The sequence below is a fragment of the Tupaia chinensis genome, unplaced genomic scaffold, assembly GCF_000334495.1.
Source record: "Tupaia chinensis unplaced genomic scaffold, TupChi_1.0 Scaffold000232_1, whole genome shotgun sequence".
Classification (NCBI taxonomy): domain Eukaryota; kingdom Metazoa; phylum Chordata; class Mammalia; order Scandentia; family Tupaiidae; genus Tupaia; species Tupaia belangeri.
The window spans coordinates 798,937-808,932 of NW_006159708.1; the positions used below are offsets into that span (position 1 = coordinate 798,937).

The 9,996-nt window shown below is 37.8% G+C and overlaps 1 pseudogene; it reads right to left on the bottom strand.

The window, feature by feature from the left end:
- The window catches only part of LOC106734847 (tigger transposable element-derived protein 1-like), an 8,554-nt pseudogene extending 1,012 nt beyond the window's left edge, over nt 1-7,542 (bottom strand).
- Between the last annotated feature and the right edge of the window lie 2,454 nt (nt 7,543-9,996).

Here is a 9,996-nt window from a genome sequence, read left to right on the forward strand (position 1 = left end):
CAGGAATGTGAGAAATCAACCCCCACTGGGGATGGCCACACTTCCATACCTTCTCGTCCATTTTTCTCCTGGGATCTTGGGCAAGTATGAGCCCAGTATGATTTTGAAATCACTGAGTCTGGAACTCAAATTGTGGTGGGCCATGTGAGAGTCCAGTGACATAAGTGCTACGCCATCTGTTGGCCCCTTTTATTATTACTATTTACATTTCATCATTGTACATCTCCACAGTGTATTTTTATCATTGTGCTTGCCTCAACTAATTGATAGTCTCTCTCTCTCTTCTCTAATGCCCTCTCTTCACCATTCCATGCAAATAGCCCCTAAGTGCCTCGTACATAGTAGGCACTCAAATTATTATTGAATCAATGTACAGAATGTTATTACTTTTATCATGTCACTCGGAAAATCACAGGTAACTTTCCCCCTTGGAGAAGGGCACTTCTTTCTTTAGAATCAGGTGATCAATCTCTGCTCAATACTTTTCCTAGCACTAGTGAATTCTAAAAAAATCTCAACTTCCTTCGTAGTTAAAAAAAAAAGGGTTAAATATTAAAACTTCCTGTGAGGTAGGTACTTTTGTTATTACAATTACCATTGTCAATGAGGCTTAAAATATTCTCCTTGCCAAACTTTCTTTTTGGAATGTCAATGATTTTATAGAGACATCATTTTAGAGAAATACGTAGGAGTCAATTCCTAGATATCTGTGTTTTGGGGATAGAAAATGCTTAACTGTTTATATTAGGAAAATTTCACAGAAATCAAAAAAGACCATTTTAGAAAATCCCTGCAGTCTCAACCCATCACAGCATCAAAACTAAATTATTTGCATTCCATTTTATTCTGAAAATAGCTTGTCCTAGGACCATTCTTTGGACCCTGGAGCCTACATTTTGCCTTAAGATGAAATGAGTATAGGTAACAGCAGATGGTGAAATGGTTACATCAATGGGCTCCCATATAGTTGAACGTGGTTTGAGACCCAGACCTGGAGGCCTTAAACTCATGCCAGAAGCATGTACATGCATGCCCAAAATCCCGAGAGGACTCTGGAGAAGAAGGGATTGTGGTGTGGCCATCCCCCTGGGCAGTGATTTCTCGCTTTCTGTCTTTCTGCCTCTCTCTTGTCTCTCCAGTGAGTGCACATGCCCTACAGCAAAAATCTCTCTAAAAAAAAATAAATAATCATTATAAACCCATATTTGTTCAATCTAAGGCTCTTAAGTAGGTGGTTTGTTGGTTTTTTGTTTGTTTGTTTGCTTGGTTTTTGTTTTGTTTTTCAGAATTATAGATAAATGTTAAACTCCAGAATGTCATTTATTCATTGCCAAATAGGCAATCTTTTCCCCCAGGAAATTACTAGCTCTGAGATCATTGATTTCATCTTTGCAATTGCACTATGTGCCAATATGAAATTTTAGCAGTTATAACTTTGGTGGAATGAAATAGAAAAAGTCTCAAAGCCAGGCATTTTATAAATAGATGTTTTATATTTCAATAAAGTCTGTCTTTCATACTTGAAACAAACAATACCTCAAAGTTTATTCCTAAGTTTAAAAGATTGTCTAATGCAGAAAAGGTTCGAAACAATAATCTGAAATAGTTCACTCATGTCGTAATATCTCTCAATAATGGTCAAACCTTAGCACTATGTATTTTTTCAGAAAACTATCTCAGATAAATTCTCTTTTTAATATCATCTATAATATAGTGTCACAATTTGTGGTCAAAATTACACACACACACACACAGACACCAAAAATGTTAATGAGAGTGACAGTTTAGCTTCTTATGTTAAAACTACAAAAGCAGTTAGAAGAAAACACCAGGAGAAAGCTTCATGACTTTGGACTTGGCAATGACTTTTTGGATATGACACAAGTATCATCAGTAAAAGCAAACAAAAACAGACAAATGGAACTGCATATAACGTTTTTCCATCAAAGGACAAAATTAGAGTGAAAAGGCACACTATGAATCAGGAGAAAACACTAGCAAATTGTACCTGATGAGTTAATATCTAGAATATATAAAGAATACCCACAACTCAACAACAACGACAAAATTTAATATCCCAAAGTAAGAACAGTCAGCCCCAAAATAGGTAGAACAGGCAGTAGGGCATCACTCTGTGATGCCAGAGCCATATGGAAAAGCAGAATTCAGATCCCTAATTGACATGAATGTGCCAGGTACATCCATGTGCTCCCGAGGTCCTGGCTGGTGGAAAGGCTGGCGGGAAGCTGCAGCATAATGAGACGTTGTTTAGGGTGCCTCTCTTGTCTCTCCTCTCTTTCTCTCCCTCTCTATCTCTCCTTCTCATTCTCATAAAAGAAACAAATAAACTTTGAAGAAAATGTAAAAAAAAAAGAAAGTAAAGGACTTGAATAGATATTTCTCCAAAAATGATGGCCAACAAGCATATGAAAAGATGCTTGAATTTACTAATCACCAGAAAAATACAAATCAAAACCAGAATGAAATATCATCCCACACCCACTAGGAGAGCTACTCTCAACAAAATAGAAAATGACAAGTGTTGGTGAAGATATGGAGGAAGTGTTGCCTTTGAGCACTATTTATAAGACTAAAATGGTACAACCACTGTGAGGAAAAACATGGAACTTGCTCGAAACTTTTAAATTTGCATTTCTATATGATCCAGCAACCCATTCCTAGGGTATATATCCAAAAGAATAAAGAAAAAGGAAATACCAGAGACTTGAAGAGATATTTGTACCACCATTATTTTTTTTAATTGATAGAGGGTGCAGGCACATGCCAGAGTAAGAGAAATAGAGAGGGAGAGGGAGAAAGCATACCACAACAGGGTGTGGCTATACCACAATCCTTTTTTCTCCATTTCTCAATCATGATTGGAGAGCATGTGCACACGTGCACACACACACACACACACACACGCACACCTGATGTGACTTTCAAGCAACTGGGGCTAGGATTTGAAACATAGTCAGACATGTGGATTCCGGCTTTCAATGAATAGCACTTAACTGCTGGGCTACAAGGCTACCCACACTACCATGTTTATAGCAGCATTAGGAACAATAGCAAAAGGTTTTCGAAAGATATCCAAATATCCACCAACAAATGAATGCATAAACAAAATGTAGCAGATACATGCAATGAAATATTATTCAGCCTTTTAAAAAAAAGGAAATCCTGTCACATGCTACCACATGGATGAAACTTGAGGACATTATGTTAAGTGAAATAGCCATCCACAAAAAAAGACACATACAATATGACTACACTTATTTAAAGTAGGAACATTCATAGAATCGAAACATACAATATAATTACCAGTGGCTGGGAGGATGAGTAAGTAAAGTTACTTAATGAATATAGAATTCAACTTTGCAAGATGAAACATTCTAGAGATATATTTGACAAAAATGTGCATAAAGAGTGATCGGGTGGTGGCACAGTGGTAACACAACTGGATTCACATGGGAAAGGTCCTTGGTTCTTGTTCTGAGATCTTCCTGAGCACACCAGCACAAGTGCACGCCCATAATCCAGGCTAGCTGAGTCTGGGGGTTAGTCACATCATGAAGATCCTATTGGGAGTACCTACCTCTCTGTCTCTCACTCGTGGAAAAAAATAATAATTTTTGTTTGTTTTTTGTTTTGTTTTGTTTTTTGTTTTGTTTTGTTTTTTGTTTTGTTTTAATACATAAGCTTAACACTAGTAAACTTAAACATAATGAAGATGGTTGAGCTGACTCATGACCTTGTGGTTAAGGAATCCAGAACTCACATGACCAATCATGTGATTCAAGTCCTGAACTGAGCAGCTTGCAAAACACTGCAGGCATGTGTGTTTTCAAAATCCCAACATGATGGCGAAATGAAGGGGAGGAGATTGCAGCATGAACATAGCCCACTGGTGTGTGCTTTCTCCCTCTCCTTCTCTGTTTCTGCCTCTAATGAGCACACATCCTCTCTGGGAAAAATTCATTTAAGAGATTTTTGCAATAGGATGCATGTACTCACCAGAGAAACAGAGAGAAACAGTGAAACTGAAAAAGATAAATCACTCCCAGGTGGATGGCCACACTGCAATCCCTTTTCCGCAACTCTCCTTTTAGGATTTTGGGCATGCACACACATGTGCCTGGTGTGAGTTTTAAGCTAACAGATCAGGGACTTGAACTATGGTCAATTACATGGGAGTTAAGTGACATGACCATTATACCATCTACTGGTCCCTGGGGAAAAAAAAGTTAATGATTAATATGGTAAATTGTATTATGTGTTTTTTGTTACAATTAAATTAAAAAATGTACAAACAGTTCAATTTGCCAAATTGTCCAAAGATTTAGTATATTCCTTCATGAGAGTGAGTTCTAAACGAGTGGCCATGAGAGTCCTGGGGGAAAGGCTCTCACTGACCCTTCGACACTCATCTCAGAACTAAACCAGCCCAAGACGGCAAGATAGTACAAAAAGTTCTTGTCACCTTGCAATATCACTTAAACAGGCCAGAAAAGTTCTGCCTCATTCAAAATGTCTTCCTTACAGTGCTTGAAAAATCTCTTTGCTTTTGCATAATGTCTCAAATGTCTTCAACTAGAAATTGGTATGTGCTAACAAATGCTAGTACACAACCAGCAGGACCTAATTTGGCTTTACTCAATGCCTACTGAGTAGGCTTTTTATTTTCCAACTAATAATGATTTGCCACAAAATAGCACTGAGAGAGAAAGGAAGTAAGTTTGGCTCACTAAATATTTTAATGGAAAGCCAGCCAGTTGGAGGGCTACAGCTCAGATGCTTGCGACATGAGGGCAGTAAAAAGCACTGAAGAATAGGAAAAAGAACCATCAGATAATGAATGATCCAGCTGTGCATTTGGAAATACACTGAGCCTATTTACTTCTGTGTCCAATAATTGAGGAATCTGAAGCACTGAGTGTAAGCTCATTTAAATAACCACAGGCTAATAGGGTCCAAGTTTAAATAATAGACATGCCTCAGAGACATTGGAGTCCACTACAATAAAACTAATACCACAGTAAAGTGATTCATAACTTAAGTTTTCTGGTGTATATAAAAGTTTATTTACATTATACTGTAATCTCTTAAGTGTGCAATAGTATTATGTCTAAAAAACAATGTACATACTTTAAATTAAATTATTGCTAAAAATGCTAGGGGTCATCTGAGCATTCAGCAAGTCATAACCTTTCTGCTGGTTTTGCCTCAGTGTTGATTGCTGACCGAGGAGGATGTGGTTGCTGAAGGTAAAAGTGGCTATAGCAATTTCTTAGAATAAGACCAAAAGGCTAGACTATTGCCACTACTGTAACTGCAACACTCTGTGAGATTGAACCCTCAAAATAAGGTCACAGTTTTTTGTCTAAGGCCTCTGTCCATGATCCTGGCTGGCTGAGACTGAGGGTTTATTATGACACGAAGACCCTGTTGGAGGTACTGATCTATCTCTGTCTCTCAACCTCTCACTTTCTCCCTCCCATAGAAGAAATAAACTAAAAAGAAGACAGAGTTTACCACACTGGTTGACTTTTCTTTATGAAACAGCTCTCTGTAGCATGCAATGCTGTTTGGTAGTGTTTTATCCACAGGAGAACTTTCAGAGTTGGAGCCAACCCTCTCAAACTCTGATTTATCAACTAGTTTATGTAATATCTAAATCTTTTGTTGTCATTTCAACAATGTTCACAACCTCTTCACAGGGAGTAGATCCCATCCTAAGAAACCACTTCCTTTGCTCACCCATAATAAGCAATTCCTCACCCAACTTATCATGAAATTATAGCAATTCAGGCACATCCCCAGGCTCCATTTCCAACTCTTTTTTCTCTTGCTATTTCTACCATATCTATAATTACTTCCTCCACTAAAATTTTGGACTTCTCAAAGTCATCCATGACGGTCAGCATCAACTTCTTCCAAACTTCTATAAATGTTGAAATTGTTGCCTCCTCCCATGAATCACAAATGTTCTTAATGGCATCTAGAATGGTGAATCCTTTCCAGAATATTTTCAACTTACTTTTCCCAAATCAGAGGAATCATTGGGGCAGCTAGACGATTATCAAACACATTTCATAAATAATAAGAATTCAAAGTCAAAATTACCCCTTGATTCATGGTCTGCAGAATAGATGTTGTTAGCGGGATGGGAGTGGGGTGGTGGAGAGAACAACTTGATCTCCTTGTACATCTCCATAAGAGCAGAGCTCTTGGGTAAGCAGACATATTGTCGATGGGCACTAATATTTTGAAAGGAATATTTTGGGAAGCAGGTTTCAATGGTAGGCTTAAAATATTTGGTAAACCATGCCGAAACAGATGTGCTGTCACACAGGCTTTGTTGTTTCACTTACGGAGTACATTAAAAGTAGATTTAGTAATATTCTTAAGAACCCTAAGATTGTTTTTTTTTTTTTTTCCTATAGAGTATGTGCACTTGCCAGAGAGAGATAGAGAGAAAGAGCTAAAGCATCCCCAAGAACGATGGCCATATCACAATCCTTCTCCTCCATTCTTGGGATTTTGGGCATGCACATGCATACAGTATGTTTTTCAAGCCACTGGGTCTGGGACTCAAACTGTGAAGTCATCTATGTAGGATCCACTTGCCTTAACCACCATGCCACTGACTGACTATAAAGGACCTAGGATTTTTTTGAACAGTAAGTAAGCATTAGCTTCAGCTTCAAGTCACCAGCTGCATAACCCCTTAATAAGAGTGAGGCTGTTCAAGCCAGGCATTGACTTCTCCTCTGTAGCTATGTAAGTCCTGGATGATTCTTTATTCCTATCAAAGATTGATTTTTAAGTATTAAATACATGTTGTTTAGGGGCCAGCAGGTGGCATGGTGGTTAAGGAATTGGACTCCCACATGGGCAATGGCTGTTCAAGTCCCAGACCTGGCAGCTTATTTTCTCTTTCCTCCTCTCTCTCTGCTCAAATTTTTAAAAATAATAATAAATAAATTAAACACATTTTTAATATGTTGTTTAGTGTACCCATCTTTATCGATTACCTCAGCTAGTTCTGGATAACTAGCCACACTTCTACGTCAGAACTTGCTGCTCTACTTTGCACTTTTGCGTTATAGAGACAGCTTCTCTTAAACCTTATAAATCCATCTTGGTTAGCTTCCAACTTTTCTTCTGTAGTTTCCTGATCTTGCTCAACTTTCAAAGAATTAAGAGATTTAGGGCCTTGTTCTAGATTCATCTTTGACTTAAAGGAATATTACAGCTAGTTTATAATCTTGTATCCAGACCACTAAAACTTTTTCCTCGTTAGTAATAAATTAGTTTCATTTTCTGAGCAGCATTCATGCGTACACTGGAGTATCACTGTTGAGTCTCTTCCACAGCCTTCCTTTGCATTCACAACTTGGCTATATGGTGTGAGATGCCTAGCTTTCTTCGTATCTTGGTTTTCGGCATGGCTTCCTCACTAAACTTAATAATTTCTAGCTCTTGATTTTAAGTGAGTGACTTGCAACTATTCCTTTCACTCATCCACTTAGAGACCATTGGAGGGTTATTAATTGGCCTAATTTTAATATTTTTTCTCAGGAAATAGGAAAGTCTGAGGGGAGGAAGAAAGACAGGAGAATGGCCACCCAATAGAGTAATCAAAATACATACATTTTTCCACTACGTTCACCACCTTATATGGGCATAGTTCGTGGTACTCCAAAACAATTACAATGACAACATCAAATATTAGTGATCACAGCTCACCATCTCAGTATAAAAATAATGGAAAAGTTATAACTATTGTGAGAACTATCATATGTGACACAGAGACATGAAGTGAGCACATGCTCTTAGAACAAAAGGCACTGATAGACTTGTTCAATGCAGAGTTGCCACAAACCTTCAATCTGTGAAAGAAAAAAGAAAAAAGCATTATCTGAAAAGTGCAATAAAGCAAAGAACAATGAAGTGTGGTGTACCTCCATGGTATGGGCTGCCTTTATTACTTGGTTCTTGTAAAAAAGACATCATATTTTATAAAAACAAGTGGACTGATGGACTACTAAGACAATATTCTAATGGGCATGGATAGTAATTTAACTGAGTTTTACTAAAAAATATTTTCTAAAATGTCTATAAGGAAAAAATTTAGACATACTAACCTAGATAGTTTTTTTTTAGGGTTGATCTTTTAAAAAATTTTTTTTCCTACTAAATTTACTTTACCTCCAAACTCTATAGTTCCAGTGGTTTTCAAACTTAATGTAGGCATCAGAATTACATAGAGAGCTTGTTAAAATACACAGTGCTGGCCCAAGCCCCAAGGTTTCCTATTCAGTAGATCGCTGGGGTAAGGCCTGAGAATGTGTGTTTCTAGCATTTCTCCAGGTGATGTCAATGCTGCTGTGGGGAGCCAGAATTTGAGAATCTTTGTTCAAAAAAGAAAAAAATGTTGCTTACATAGGACATGCTAAGTAAATGCCCCAAGAAAAACTTGAGTGAAATATATTTTTTATTTTTTAATTATTTTTTTTCAAGTCCATTCATTGATTATAGATGATACAGTCATTTGGTTGCCCAGGCTTACAGCTCAGTAGACAGTCCACATGTTATAGTCTTGATAAGCATATGATTATAATATGACTTTCTAGAAAGTCTCTGCTACAGTGTGAAAGTCTAGTGAAGGCACAGCGTATATTGATTTTCACGTTGGCAATTAAATCTGATAAAATCATATGTCATTTCAAAAGTTCATAAATGAATGAATGATAGAACGGAACTGAAGAACAGTTTATTCTTGAGTATGAACCAAGACTACATTGCTAGTAAGTGGTCTATTCGATGTTGCCTTGAAAAATATCAAAACAGAAATTTGCATCTATTTCTGAAGTAATACTGAATACGTTTTTTTTCCTGCAAGGTGATTTGTGGGGAAAAGAAGCCCAACAAACTAATACTATTCAAAATCGAGATGCCAGGGTAACACTAATTAACACTAATTTTTTGCAAGAGAGCCAACACGTGTTCGTACTACATCAAGGAAACACATATAGCACATTTTTAAAAAAGAAATAAGTTTTAGCATGTAATATTTTCTTTCACTATCCTGACAGAATTAAGAAGAATCTGAGAATGTGTAGATTCACAAATCAACACCTTTCTAAGCTGAACTTCTCAGCTTTCTCTGTATTGACAAGGTGAGCAGACAAGCACCTCAGACGGCTCTCGACTCTCAGAGCTCTCCCTGACAATCTTCCCACGTTTTCTCCCAAGACAACAGGTGCCTTTCATCATGACACATCTCTATTCAAACTCCTTGACTTGCTTTGCTTTGGGGAATCATTGAGATAATAAACTAAAGTTTTAGTCATGGGTCAGATTAACAAGCAGGGCCTCTGCCTTCTTGTATTAGGGCCTGAGGGCTGGGGGCTGACTCTGCGCCTGCAGGGAAGGTGCTGAGCCTGTATCTGAGCCATCTGGAGCAGGGAGAGGCTATGCCTAACGTGTTCTAGAGCACAACACAGGTATCTTTAAAAATACTCGTTGATGAATTCCGGTGGCTCACAACTAGAAGGAAAGTTACATTGCATCAGACATAGTCCTTTCCAGTCAGTCCATCCATTTGTATCATACAAATTGCAAAAAAAAAATTTACTTATATGACTATGATTCTTCATAAACCTCAAAATTTCTGAGAAAGGAAGCATTTCAGATGCCAAATTTCACATATAAAATTTCTGCTTCGTTCATGATCCAGAATGCTTTTTCTTCTAATATAAAAGTCAAACATGGTAAAGATATTAATATATACCATTTTACATTGTGAGTGTGTGGTGTTTATTTTAGAAGGGTCTCCCTGTGTCACATCCTCCTGCCCTCAGCTCCCAGGTAGCCAAGACCACCCGTGTGCTACCCAGCCTGACTCCTTCACACGAGTTCTTGCTGTGTCGTCCACACTGGCCCTGAGCTCTCCATCCTCCTGCCTCAGCCTCTTGAGTAGCCAAGGCC